Here is a 12017-nt window from a genome sequence, read left to right on the forward strand (position 1 = left end):
TCTAGTCGGGAGTGGTGCTGACTGAAAACAGATGATTTGGAGCGATTCGCGCGCCATATGTTGGTCATTCTAAGGACTTATTGAACTACCCTCGTAATCAACAATTTGATAGAAAGTTAAACTATTTGGTCGACAATTAAAATTTTTGTTGAGAAATCATATTTTTGGGTTAAAAATTCAGCTTTTTGTAGATGATACTCTTTTTGACTTTAAAATTGAATAATTTTGTTGAAAGTTAATATATTTTGTTGGAAATTGACCTGGTTTGGTAGAAATTTAATCTTTTTGGTTGAAAATGTATCATTTTTGGTCAAAAATGCAATTGTTTGGTTGAAATATGAACTGTACATCTTCTTGCGCTTAAAAGTCGATTATTTCATTAAAAGTTGAATTACTTTGTAAAAAAGAATACTGTTTTTTTCAACAAGAGTTTATAATTATGGTTAAAAATTTAACTATTTGGTTGAAAGTTTAACTCTTTGATTGAAAACTCATATTTTTCGCTGAAAAAAATCAACTTTTTGTACATAATTCGTTTTTTTGACTTTAAAATTAAATAATTTCGTTGAAAATTCATGTATTTTGTTTGAAATTGGTCTTTTTTTGTAGATCATTAATTTTCTTGGTCGAAAATTCATGTTACTGGTTGAGAATTTAACAACTTTATTAAAAATTTATTTTTCGATTAAAAATTTTTTTTATCTGAAAATGTAACTATTCTAGGATTGATTAAAAATTAATCGTTTTTATCTGGAAAAAGAACTATTCAATTTTTGGTTGCAACTTTATCCAGTACATTGTATTAGTTAAAACACCAATTATTTGATAGAAAATTAATTTAATTTGTTAAAAAGAAAAATTTTGGGTTGCAAATTGATATATTTTGTTAATTAGATTTTTTTCCTAAAATTAAAAAAACTTCAAAATAAAAAAATTTCCTTAAAATCTTGCGGATTCTTTTTTTTTATTTTTAAAATGTTTTCAAATACTCAGTTAAAATTTATTTGTCAAAATAAAAAAATAATTTTCAATGTTCTTAGCAATCACAACAATTTTTATTATTCTTTTTAAATACTGTACAATTCTCCAAAAGCTTTTTTTTAAATCTGCAAAAGTCTAAATCGTGTTTCAAATTATTTGAAATAATTTCAAGTATTAAATTAATTCTGAATTTTTTTAAAATTAAAATTGTAGCGTTTAAACTTAAAATTTAGCCCATTACAAATTTAACAATTCAAGGCTTTCTATTTCGAACCATTCTGTTCAAATTTGTATAGTTTTTAACAGTTGTTCGTAATGGATTGCTTGAAATGAACGGTCAAATATTGCTGATAATTAAGGAAATTTCTTTTTTTTAATTACAAAAGTTCAAATTGAATGGGTTGAAAATAAAAAATTTTTAGACTGAAATAATATTTCAAGTCATAATCGAAAATTAATTAATTAATTTTCTAACAAATAATAAGTCAAATTTTCAACCATAATTATAAAACCTTGTTAAAAAACGTATTTTTTTATAAAGTAGTTCAACTCTTAGTGAAATAATCGACTTGTAAGCCCAAGAAGATGTACGTTCATATTTTAACCAAACAATTGCGTTTTTGACCAAAAATGATACATTCTCAACCAAAAAGAATAAATTTCTACTAAAAAAGGTCAATTTAATTTTAATAAATTTTTAAATTTTAAAGTCAAAAAGAGTATTATCTACAAAAAAGCTGAATTTTTAACATGATTTAAAGGTAATAGTTGAATCTTCAACTATAATTATGAATCCTCAATAAGAAAAAATTAATTTTTTTACTAAGTAGTTCAACTTTAAGTGAATAATCGAATTTTCCATCCAAAAATTATTATTTTAATTTTTAACAATATAGTTGTATTTACAACAAAACGACTTTGCAACCAAAAATTATTTACAGTTGATAATTCAACCGAAAAATGTAATTTTTAAACAAAAAGTATAAATTTTCCATGAAGCAATTTAATTTCTACAAAGAAAGACGAATTATTAACAAAATACATGATTTTTTAACCAAAAATGGTATAGCATTAATTGTCAGTTTCAAAAATGTATTTTCAACGAAAGAGATGAACCTTCAAATAATAGAAATACAAATTTTAACAAAGTAGTTGAACTTTTGATAGAAAAGAGAACTTTTTTTACAAAATAGTAACATTTTCAACAAAATAATTAATTTTTCAATCAAATAATTGTTTTTTTATCCAAACGAGATGAATTCCAAAATCACCAATTTCTTTAATTTCATTCAAATGCGGATCAAGATTTAAATAAGGCTTATAATATAACATAATTATAATATTATCATTAATAAAAAAAATATATATAAATATATATAATAGTATTAATATTTATATAATTTATATTTTATACTTAAAGTAACGTAACCTCAAAATACACGCATATAAAGAAACGCGCGAAGTATTCAAATCGTGAGAATCGCCAGCCCAGCATCGAAATCTGAAAATATTAAAATCCCAATCTCTTCATTTTATTACAAAGCAGATAGACATATAAATAGAACCACCGAAGTGTTCCGACCGGCAATCGTGCACCTGCGACTTTTCAAATTCAGAAGAGGAGAAATGGGTTGCGCGCGCAACCCAGGAATTTATATCGTCTCCTACCATATTCACACGGACATACGTGTCATAGTATTGGACCTCGTCTCGTTTCAGATCTGGGATCACTGGAATGAGTGAGCAAGCGATCGAAAGCGAAAGTGCAAGCGAGAGGGAGAGCAAAAACGCAACTGCATCTTAATCTACTTATGCTATTACATAACCATTACTTACAATTCTTTACGCTTCTAATCTAAGCGGCTTCCCTTTCCCTTTACTTTTCTGCATCTTCATTTTGACATTTTTTCACATGCATTCTTTCATTCTTTCACATTCGCTCCACGAGTCCCCTCCAACTCATTCATCCACTCTTCCCCTAATCAATTCTCCCATAGAATCTTTACCACAGTCTCTTTTCAGCTTCATTTATCTTTTATTTTTTTCCAACATATTTCCTATAAATGCTCCCGGTGACAGATTCTGCACTTTCTGTTCTCTTCCTTTTCCCAATACATTCCTTACCTTACCCTGTTTCACAACTTAAATCGTGCTAATCTGGCCCACATTCTTTGTACCCATCTCTTTTCTAAATACTTTGATACTCCTTCCTTTTTTATCGTCTTATACCATTTATTATATTTGGATTCCTCGACCATCACTTATCTTTCTATTAGTTGATTTTCCCTCTCCCGTTTTCCGATCCTGTATAGTTCACTCCAGTCCCGTTTTCTATGTCTTTAGCAATAAGGAACCCACTACTTTTTTCTTCCAATATCGTTAATTCTATCGTTCTCCCTCTCCTTTCTTCGACCTTCATTTAACACCATCTCGCTAACTCTCATGCCTTACCCTTCCACAGCTTCGTCTCGAATTTCCATGCCCTCTTTCCGGCTTTAGAACAGTGAACCCGGGAGATAGGGCCCCAATAGTTAGTTCTTCAGAGAATTAACGCAGCGCAACGGGTACATTTGATAGTTTACATTCGGAGTGGACCTTTGTCCGAGGTGTCAGGTTCAAGGTCAGCCCCAAAACTGGCACTCACTCCAGAGTTCACTGTACTTAATTTATCCATTTGCGCTTCTTCTCTCATCATCTATCCCGGTGTCCTAAATCTCTGCTCCATAACCTAATCACTCCCATACAGCGTATGAAATAACCACATTCTTCTTTTCCAGTTTTTTAACCTTCTTTTTCCTATTCCCCATATTTATTTTTTATCATTTTTTTGCAAGGTATATATCAAATATTTAAGCTATTTTACGTTTCCTCACTTTATTCCCTTCCATCTGCCCTGCATTCTTTCTTTCTTCCTCCTCCTTTTCTAAATCTCAATATCTTTTTTCTGTTCTCCATTTAAATTCAACTTTTTCCCATCTCAGTATTGTTCTCTAATCCTGTTATTAAGCCCGCATTCCCTTCCTCATCTTCTGTCATCAAAGCTATATCTTCTACGTATGTCAGTATATATATTTTTCCGTTCCCTATCCTAAGTCCTTCCCATCCTTTTCTCTTCTTTCTTCTTCCAAGTCTGATATTAATATATTAAATAAAAGCGAGTTCAGAGGGAATCCTTGCCTCACTATTCGCACCAACCATAAACTACATATCTCCTACTTGCTCTCCTACTTTTATAATGTTTTTTGTCGCTCTAAAGATTTCCGATAGTCTTTTTATTAATCCCTCTCTTATCCGCTTTTTTGCCATAACTTTTTCTATCTCGTCTCGGTCTAATGACTCAACTTCCGTATTTCAGTCTACGAACATTACTATCATTGCCCCTTTTTTACTTTTATTCCTTTATTTACTAGATAGTTTGGAACATATATATTTTCATCGCCCTAATCCCTTATCTAAACCCTGTCTGATTCAGTGGTCCTATCTTTTTTTCCTCAACTAATTTCTTTAACCTCTCCGATAAAACAGCCACATATACTTTATACAATGTTGGAATTAGTTTCACTATCCAAGCCCATTCTTTTAATTTTGTCCACCTATATTTCCAGAATTCATTTGTAATCTCATCTATACCAGGTACCTTTCCATCTTTCATTATCCCTAATACACACACTATTTCTTTCTCTGTATTGTCCTTCTCTTTATCTCGATCCCTACCATATTTTCATGCTTTCCTAATTTTCTTCCTTGCCCCTCCTAGTAATTCCATAAAATAGTTTTCTTTTCTACTATCTCAATATCCTAGTTTACTCGTGTCCTTTTTTCTTTCTCTTTATTTACCACCTTCCAACGCTCTTCTTCCGGCATTGCCTTCTCCACCTCTTCTTTAAAGCTTTTATTTTCTTCCTCTTTTTTTAGGTCGCACGACTAAGTATACTTCTTCTTTCTCCAATATTTTTCTCTACTACTTGTCTCTTTTCTCCAGCTTTTTAATTCTCTCCTCACTTCTTTCCAATAGTCTTTTTATTTCTTCTATCATTATTTTCATCTCCTCGTTTATATTCCCTTCCCTCATATTAATATTCCTGGCCTTTTCCTTAAACTGTTCGTTACCTCCCATTGGCAAGTCCCATCTTTCTCTTCTTTTTAAACTTTTTCTTCCTTTCTAGCCTTATTGTTATTACTCGTTTTTCTCTCTCCCTCTCTCTCTCTCTCTGGCTTACCTTGTCGTCCACTACTATAGAATCAATTAACGTTCCCATTTTTCTTCCTAAACTTGTATATTCTTCTTCCTTATTCTCCTCTATATTTTGGTTTGAGATCAAACACCCCATCTCCTCTTGGCTCTTTAACTATTTCTTTCCCGCCCTATTCAGTATCTTGTCATTGGATTTTCTTTCTCGCTCTCCATCTCATTCCCATCTTCCTCTATCTTTTGTTGTGGCATTGAAACCTTCTCCTATTATTAGCCTAATCTCTTGTTTATCTTTTCCATCAGTTCTCTCATCTCCTCTGGTTTCTTCTAGATATCGCCGTTCACATAAACCCCCACTATCTTCCATCTCTCTTCTTCCATATTTATCTCTTCTACTATTAATCCTTCTCGTGGTTCTTTCATCTCTCATTTATCCGTCTCTGTTCTACATTCGTTCTTTGCTTTCATCACCATTCCTCTCATTGCTTTACCTTTTGTATTCTTCTTGTTTGCCTTTTAAACCTGCTATTTGTAACCTCTTCGTAATCTTCCCTATCCCTTTTCATCTAGCCATGTCTCCATCATTACTACTACATCCCACCGTGTAAAATTTCTCAAAAAATCCCTATCCTTTCTTTCTAAGCCTACTATATTCCATTAACATATCCTGCATTTTCCCCTACTTTCGTTTCTCGTCTCTTTTTGTTTCCTACTACTTCTTATTTCTATGTATGTATTCTCCCACACTTAACCCATATTCTTCTTCCCTTTTTTCTTTTCTCTTCTGCTATTTTCCTTAATGTAAACTGCATCTTTCTTTCTGCCCATGTCAAAGCGTCCTGTATTCTCTCTAAGCTTCGATATAACATTCGCTTCTTTATCATCGCTTCCCTCTTATGTTTCCATTTTTTTAGTTTTGCCAGTACCATTCTCTCACCTCTTCGCTCTTTCCTGCCTACACTTCGCACTTCCTCTGTCTCTACCTTAGCATCAATTATTTTGAGTACTTCTTCCAATCCTTTCCTCATCTCCTTCCCCTTTAATCTTAGGCCCTTAATCACTATGTTTCCTTTTCTGTCTTATCTCTCTTTTTTATTCGTACTATTTTTCTCAGCATTTGATTCTCCTCATTCTCACTGTCTCCGCCTCCAAACTCCTTGTTTGAGCTTTCTATTTTATTTTATTCTACCTTCCAACCCCCCTTCCTTTTTATTTGTCACTTCTTGCTTTTCCAGCCTTTGCTCCAACGTCTGTATCCTTTTCCCTGACCTTTTCCCATTTTCTCATTTCTTTCTTAATTTCGGTCATTTCCCGCCTAATTTATGTATTTCCTCTTCCCATTTCGCCTGCTTTCCTTCATATATTCCCATTACTACTATTATCATTTCGCGCGTTTCTTTCAATCTTTCCTCTTCCATCGGATTTTTCGCTTCAGGTCTGTTTCTTTCTGTCTCCTTAGTGTTCTCATCGTTCAAAACTATGCTTTTTCCGGCGACGATCTAAACATTTTTTGATATTTCAATCTGAAACCGATATCTTCCTTGTCATCACTGCTTTCCCTATCCGTTCACTCCCTTTTGATGATTGTCTCAATCGATCCCACGCTTTTCTTTTTCAACCTCTCCGTTTGAAAATTTTGAATTGTAAATTGTTCAAATTAAAAACCCCTCAATTTTAAATAGTTATACTTCAAATTTCTACCATTTTTAATAGTTAAATTTTGAATTCCTGAATCACGAAAATATAGAATTGCAAAATTTTTAATTTTCAAGATATATATTTTAAAGGTATGCAATTTCTAACATTTTTGTAATAATTCCAGTTTCAAAATTTTAAATTGAAACTGATTTAATTTTAACTTAGTCAAATTCGCCGCGATTATGAGTGCGAGGTGCTGCCGGGGGTGTGCGGTTCTCGCTCAGGCGTGACAAAACAAAGCCTATTTACATTCAGAGTTAGACGATATTCTAAAATTTTGTAGATTTACAATTAAAGACTTCAATATTTAATGTGCGCAATAGAAACTGACGCAATTTTGAATGCCTTTTTAGAATTATTCAATTTTGTATAGTCTTCTTCACAAATACCCTACATTAAAGAATCAATTAGTCCAAATACATATTCTTTCAATATCATATCGGTTCTGTAAGTTTCAATTAATTTTTTGGAAATTCTTATAATTTTTTACACATGTAACATATGTTTCCGTATATAAAAATTAGTCAAAGTAGGAAAAGTAGGAAAACTAAAGAATTTCCCATCAATGTCAACAACTTCAAATAGAAACAGAATTGTATATGATGTCAAACTGAAGTATACTTAAAAAATGTTCGACTTGATCGTGGAAAAAAACCAATAGACAAAAGCACTGAGTGAGCGAAAACATAGGACTGATATCTCATAAGTAAAAGGCCGTCCTGCCATTCAGACGGTACCTTTATGGTCCTAGACGAGGGGCCATTCACTCTCCAATCAAGGGGTTTTAAGGATGAAATCGGTATAAAATCGGTCACGGTGTGCTTGAAATAACTTTAAATAAAATGGGCTCTGAAACGGGATTTTATCGCTGATTTTAAAAATGTGGACCTTCTTGATTAATTCCCAACAAGAATTAAAATAATCGATCTGGCCATTTTTTATTGTAAGCCCTTATGGTGAGCTCCAACTGAGTTTACTTGAGTAGAGCATGAATTTTCATTATTTTTTTTTCGACTTATTTTTTTGATTAATTTTGTTGTTTTCAACATAAAATTAGACCTCGAATTAGAATAATATCACTTGCTAGAATATATTATAGTTGCTTTAAGCCGATACGAAAGCTATAATCGAAGCCATAATCGCAAATATGTGTTTTCTGTTGGAATTTTACATTTTTTTCTACTCATTAGGATAAGACAGTTTTAAATATCTTCGCCAATAACGCTTTGCTAAAATAAGTATGAACAATAAAAATTCGAATAATATGAACAAAAAGTTTCAAGAGTTTGTACAAAAAATACAAAGTTCAAAATGATAAGTTGTCAGTAATATTTATTAACATTTTACATAAAACCACTGAATTTATATAAATAAAATAAAAAACTGATTACACATGAAGACCATCAAACTCACAAACTGCTCGTAACAGCAGATACTTATCGTAGCCGCAATGTGTTGAACGAACTTTATGTTTTTCCATATAGAGTTAAATTCAAAATGTACAAATTCAAACGCTTGTTCAATAAAAATACCTAATCCTACTTTATGTTTTTCGCAAAATTCTTGAATATACAATGCTGTTCTAAAAAAAGAAGTGACCTAGTCGTACTTTCATAGGAACTTCGATTTAGGATGGAAACTTAGAGAATAATCTAGACATGTGGTCTCTAACTTAGGAAATTGAATTCTTGAAAAGTACCTTAAGCCTACCCAAAATTAAGAAAAATTAAGAAAATTATACTTAACTTAGAAAAAAAATATTTAAAAACTTTGAAAATGATCTTTTAGTATAAGAAAATCACACGACACATAAAATACACGGAGAAACTTTCAGTTATAAAATTTGATAGTATAATATCTATTTTTACAATACGGCAATAGCAAGCCAGGATATAGAGTCACTTTTGCAAGAATTACTATTGTGAATATTAGACTGTAAAGTTGCTATGTTTATTGGAATATAAAATAAATGATTAAATAATTGCATTTGTACCAAAATCAACTTCCTATAATCCCTAGGGCAGACTGTGAAGTTTACAAAACACAATAGTGAAGACATTCTATATACGTTCATTAGTGTGGTCCAAAAATGCATGGCGAAATTTTTTTAAGTGCTAGAGGGCTACGACCCCCCCCCCCCCCCCCCCCCCCCCCCCACCCATTTTATTCTGAATCAGAAAAAAGAAATTCCGTAATTTTTATTTTTTTATTTTAACAGGTGCTGCTTTTAACTTGAAGTTTCCCATGTAAAATGCATGGGGAAAAATCACTTTTTTGAATTTTTAGAATAATTTTTGAGAGTTTGAAAAAATGTGATGGGAAAGTATGGCGGTTTGTATAGAATTATCCAACGAAGAATTTCAACTATCAGACATATGGGTTTGAAACCCTTAACACACCCCCATGAGTACTTGAAAACTACATTTAAATCAAAAAATGTCAATTCTTCATGAAATCGACCTTTTGAACAATGTATTCTCGTATTTTTTCACTTAAAATTATTAATATTGGTTCAGTAGAATATTTATTATCATTGATAAATTAATTTTTTATTATTTAAACAAATGGAATTTGTTTGAATAATTTTTTTTAGAAAATTCGTTTTTCCCCCTCAAAATTATTACTATTAGCCTAGTGGAATATTTATTAACATTTGTTTATTATTTAAACAAATGAAATTTGTTTAAACAATTTTGTTCGAAAATTCGTTTTTTTTCTTAAAAATTATTACGATTGGTTTAGTGGAATATTTATTAACATTATTTAATTAATTTTCGATTGTTTAAACAAATGAAATTTTTAAAATAATAAAATATTATCAACATTGTTTGATTAACTTTATTTACAACAAAAAATGTAATAAAAATTGTTACTTAAATGTAACTTATAAATTAATTATTATTAAATAATTATTAGTTAGTAATTAATTATTAGTGATAAATATTCTACTAGACCAATTGTGATAATTTTTAGGGGAAAAACTAATTTTGAATCAAAAATTATTCAAACAAATTACATTTGTTTGAACAATTACAAATTAATAAATCAATGTTATTAACTATTCCACCAGACTAATAGTAATAATTTTAAGGGGGGGGGGCAAATTTTCAAAAAAAAATATTTAAACAAATTTCATTTGTTTAAATAATCAACAATTAATTCATCAATGATAATAAATATGCCACTAGACCAATAGTAATAATTTTAAGTGAAAAAATACGAGAATACAGTGCTCAAATGTCGATTTCATGAATTGTTGACAGTTTTTCTTTTAAGCGTAGTTTTCAAGTACTCGTTTCAAGTACTCACTTTTTTCAACTTTAATCTGCTATCAAAAATATGAATTTTTCTAACCATAAATGGCAATTATTAGGTTTGTAGTATATCTATAAATGAAATGGAAAATGTATTTCTTCGTATGGCTGCGGCATGTTTTCAACATATTTAACTTTTAACGGAGCTTTTCATAACATGTGCGCCACATTACCCGCGGCTACCCTAATACTATTTTTTCGGCTATATCCTAGATTGCCAACGAACTTTTGTTAAGATCAACTTTATAATGTTAAATTTTACGAACAAGAGTTTCTCCGTATACAAGTTTAATCCTCATCATAATTTCACTCAATATGAGGAAGAAAAAACAAAATGATCTTTACATAGTGGTCATAATTATTCATCAACAACCACCTCAACTTTAAACACATTTTGTGGCAAAATACAATTTGTTTCTTTACATATTTCTAAAATTTATCGATCGGCCAGAACCTAAAGTACTTCTGACTGTAAAAACGATTTTCGACCAAAGTGCGCTTTTTTTAGTCACTGTTCTTAAATTTATAAAATTTTAAACTTTTTCAAACAAATTACAGGAGTAAAAAAAAACTTGAACAACGTTTGCTGGTTGCAACTGTCTGCAAGATATATTCTAAGGAAATTTTGATACATAATTTTACTGTCCGATAACTGATTCACACTGACATGTCAAAAAATAGACGATTAAACTATTTAAACTTATCATTTTCCAATATAGGCTGACAATTACGGCAATCGGTATTTCCTGAGATGCATCACGAATGTGTCACGAATTGCGGTAATCGGTGCACTCAAAAACATATCTGCTCAAATTAACCAGATTTCTGGTTGATTTAACTAGACATTTTTTTTAAATGTATTTTCAGAGATGTTTTGACAATACCCTGAACAAGCTGGAAAAGGGATTAGAATTACGAAACATTCCGTAACGTTAGCCATAAAGGCCTGAAAAAGGGGTTAAAGTTACGGAAACTTCCGTATAGACAGAACGATTTTTTTATTTATTGCATATTGTATTATTCATTAAATATTTTTTATTTTAGAAAAATGTCTATAAAGTTTTTTCCTATCTAGCGTTATTTTTCAAATTTTTTCGGAAATGTGTAAAAGATCCTGAAAGATTTTTTTCCTAACAATAGAAGTTTTTGTTGCAACGAAAAGCAGAAAAGGACTGTTAAATTATACTCTTCTTTATTTTTTAGACAATCAGAAATTGTATTGTTTAGAAAAAATCAATCTTAAAAGATTTTATTAATATTTTCGCAAACATATCGAAATAAACGAGAGATAGAAAAAAGTGTCAAGGGACAGTTTTTTAGAATTTTTTTAGAAAAGTAATTTTATTCCTTTGACGTTTTTCAGATCTTGCAGCGTTTGGAGGGGGGTGTGAATTTTTTTTCAGACAAAAAAAATTCTGTGTTCTCACCGAGGCGCAGGTGTAGATTTAACGTGAAAAAAAGTAAAAAGAAAAAAACGATGGAATTTTTAACAAATTAGCATTGAATATTTTCAGAAAAACCACTGCTATTTTTCTTTTTTTTAACTTTTTAAATTTTACCAATAAATTTCGAGAGAAATTAAATTAAAATCAGAGAGAAAAATAACTATACTATATTAAAAAATATTCTTTTAACGAAAATTGGGCTTATTTTTTCGTTGTCTGCATTTAGATTTTTTTAATTTAAATACTCATAACATTGCCAACATTTTGTGTTGCAAATAGGTAAGCTACGTATCGCCTTATAACCTTTAAAAACCAACGAATTTTAGTCAGAAATAATTCTGTGACTTAAGCATAGACTGCCTGCGTGACATGATATGAATCTGATCA

This window comes from Belonocnema kinseyi, chromosome 4, assembly GCF_010883055.1.
Source record: "Belonocnema kinseyi isolate 2016_QV_RU_SX_M_011 chromosome 4, B_treatae_v1, whole genome shotgun sequence".
Classification (NCBI taxonomy): Eukaryota; Metazoa; Arthropoda; class Insecta; order Hymenoptera; family Cynipidae; genus Belonocnema; species Belonocnema kinseyi.